Genomic DNA, 3,820 nt, shown 5'->3' with positions numbered 1-3,820 from the left:
GGTCAAATGGTATTACTGGTTCTAGATCCTTGAGAAATTGCCACACTGTCTTCCACAATGGTTGAACTAATTTACACTCCCACCAAAGTGTAAAAGCATTCCGATTTCTCTACATCCTCTCCAGCATCTGTTGTTTCCTGGCTTTTTAATGATTGCCATTCTAACTGGCATGAGATGGTACCTCATTGTGGTTTTGATTTGCCTTTCTCTAATGACCATTGATGATGACCTTTTTTCATATGTTTGTTGGCTGCATAAATGTCTTCTTTTGAGAAGTATCTGTTCATATCCTTCACCCACTTTTTGATGGGTTTGTTTGTTTTATTCTTGTAAATTTAAGTTCTTTGTAGATTCTTGATATTAGCCCTTTGTCAGATGGATAGATTGCAAAAATTTTCTCCCATTCTGTAGGTTCTGTAGGTTGCCTGCTCACTCTGATGTTAGTTTCTTTTGCTGTGCAGAAGCTCTTTAGTTTAATTAGATCCCATTTGTCAATTTTTGCTTCTGTTGCAATTGCTTTTGGTGTTTTAGTCATGAAGTCTTTGCCCATGCCTATGTCCTAATGGTATTGCCTAGGTTTTCTTCTAGGGTTTTTATGGTTTTAGGTCTTACGTTGAAGTCTTTAATCCATCTTGAGTTAATTTTTGTATAAGGTGTAAGGAATGGGTCCACTTTCAGTTTTCTGCATATGGCTAGCCTGTTTCCCCAACACAATATATTAAATAGGAAATCCTTTTCCCATTGGTTGTTTTTCTCAGGTTTGTCAAAGGTCAGGTGGTTGTAGGTGTGTAGCATCATTTCTGAAGGCTCTGTTCTGTTCCATAGGTCTATATATCTGTTTTGGTACACAGTACCATGCTGTTTTGGTACACAGTACCATGCTGTTTTGGTTACTGTAGCCTTGTAGTATAGCTTGAAGTCAGGTAGCGTGATGCCTCCTTGCTGGAGTATCTTAATATTGTCATTGAATTTCACTGTAGAACATATGATGGTCTATATTTAGAGTGACCATATAATTTATCACTCAAACTACATAGTTTCGAGAGAGAAAGGAGGCTATATTAATAATTTTGCTGGGATAACAGGCAAAAACCTGGACTGTCTTGGGTGCATTGGTATGTATGGTCACCCCAATAATATTGGGCAATGAGGAAGAGCATACTTCGGGAAGAGAAATGCAATAAGGAATGGATTTGCAGTCTTGTAGAAATTTAATTAGCAAATTTTCTGACCCACATCAGAGCTCCCTGGGGATGAATTTTAACTTGTCCACTGATGTTCCCAACAGTATCTACAGAGAAGCTGTATGAGTTAGGGTCCATCCAGGCAAAGAAAGAGAAACCACACTAGGTATTTCAGATAGAGAGACTCAATGCAAGGGACTGATCCCATGGCTATTGGAGGACTGAAAGAGCAGGAAGGAGGAGTAACATAGAAAGTCTAACTGCAGAAAGCTGCTAATATTCCTAAGACGGGAGGAACGAAAAGTAAAGGGTAGAACTATCCTGAGGGTTCAGAGGAGGCCCCAGGGCTGATGCTGGGACTCCGGGGGTGAGCTCCATGCAACTGAGGACAAATAGTGCCTGGATGCTGCTAGTAACTGAGGAGATGGCAAGGCTGGGGCTTGGAGGAAGAACTGACCACTGCCACCCCTGACCTCCCCACCACAATTATGTTCTTGCTTGCTTCCAGTCTCCTGCCTATCTCCTTTTGGCAGACAGGAAGTCAATGACTGAGGTAGTCTGAGAAATTTGGTTTGCAAAGTACTCACCCCACCATCAAGAGAAGGGAATAGAAGGGTGGCTTTGGAACTGAGAAACAATAGGGAAATAAAGGGCACAGGGGCAATGGTTGGCACTGGGGGAGTGCCTGTTGAAGAGGGAGCAGAATGCTCTTGCTGGAACTTCTGATCTCTGAGGATCAACACAGGCTTAAACTGAGCATGGGCTTAGGAGTCAAGTGCAAATGAGTTAATAACAAACAGTTGGGGATACTGGGGTGGGTTCTTCTTTTCCATTCCTGATGTCTTCTTTCTTTGTGGAGATGTCACATTCCCAATTCCTATTTGCCCTTCAGTCACTCTGATGAAAAGGAATGGCTGAACCATGCATCATGAATTTGCAGAGAATAAACCAAGCATGCTTAGCTCTGCCTTCCCCTTCTCTTGGGAGTAGGCTGCTTATAGGAAGCTGATGTTCTCCTTTGCCCCTCCATGTGTAAATATTACCTGTGCATTCATTAAGCTAATATTTATTGGTGTCTACTTAATTTTGGGTGTGGTTCTGTCCTTGGGAATACAACATTGAATCAAACAAAGATCTTTGTCTCATGAGAAATATCAACAATAAACAATAAACATAGCCAGTAAGCACATTGTACAGTATGTTAGAAAGCAATACATACTACTGCAAAAGAAAAATGCCGGATAGTCGAGCATCCGGATTACTGGGCTGGCAGCTGCAGTGTTAAATGATGTAGTCTGGATGGGCCTCTGTTAGAAAGTACCATGTGGGCAAAGATCTGAGGAAAGCAAGGATGTTGGACAAGCAGATATCTGGGGGAAACATATTCTCAGAGGGGGAACTGCTCAAGTTCATGGGGAGGTGGCTCGGAGGCTCATTCTGACAAACATGAGTGCTGTTTGTTGCTCAAACTCAGAACCCTGGCAAATGCCATCGACTTTGAGGTGAATCTTGACTATTCTCTTCCTCAATTCAAGCAATCACCTGTCCCCAGTGTAAGTAGGGCATCAGGTTCTTGCTCCCAGCATAGGTGGGTTTAACCACCATATGGTTTGTTGCCTGGAACGAAGCCTCAATCGGCATTGGCTATAGTTAGCACTTTTACCAGCTCTGCAAATGGATGCGAATGGTCCCTTAGCTTGCCTGCCTCAGCCGCCTCAGCTTTGTGTCCAAGAGAACAGTGTTACAGCAATGGCTGTCTATTGGCAAAGAAAGGAGCACACTGCTTTTCTTTGAAGATGCAGTCTTCAGTCTCCAAAGCATGGTCCAGAACTAGGATGGGGGGTGGGGAGAGTGGGGAAGTGGGGGCCAAGTCTGAAAATCCTGGGGGTCTGTGAAGTCAAAACTATTTTTCTAACAGTACTAAGATGTTACTTGCCTTTTTCATTTTTGTTCTGTCATGTGTACAGTGGAATTTTCCAGAGGTTACATGGCATGTTATAATGCAACAGATTAAGTGCAGAGGTAGATTAAAATACTCTTTTTTTTGCTAACTACATATTTGTGAGGACTGATTTTCCTTATATATTTCCATCAAAACAGCATACTGCAACAGATTGAATGCAGAAGATATGAAAATCTGTCTTCTATTAAGTCAAACTTAAAGAGATTTGCATAAAGTTAAAACAATGTCACTTTTCTCACTAAATTTTTGTTGAAAATAGTTATTTTCATATAAAAGATATTTCTGTTAATATAGTGAGTTTATTATTGTTATTTGTAAATGATTTATAAACAAATATTTTTTCATTTTAAAGTTTTAACATGAATGGATTATAAATATCCATGTAAATATCAATGCATGCAATACACATAAGCAATCATAAAGGACTTGTTTGGTCTTTTTGAGGCCAAAATATTTAAGAAAGGCTGCTCTAGAGTGCTTTGATAAGGGATCACATCAGCACGTTGGTATAGCCCTCAAAACACCTCTGCAGAGGTGTCCTTCCTTGTTCCAAAACATCACATCAACACATGGCCATATTTCCCAACTTGGCTCTCATTTGGACATTTATATGCATGCATAACCACATTAGATTAAAGTCTATCTTTATGTGAAAAAAATGCATTTAATCTCT

This window comes from Gorilla gorilla, chromosome 6 (assembly GCF_029281585.2).
Source record: "Gorilla gorilla gorilla isolate KB3781 chromosome 6, NHGRI_mGorGor1-v2.1_pri, whole genome shotgun sequence".
Classification (NCBI taxonomy): Eukaryota; Metazoa; Chordata; class Mammalia; order Primates; family Hominidae; genus Gorilla; species Gorilla gorilla.
Note: the sequence above shows the minus strand (reverse complement) of the source record.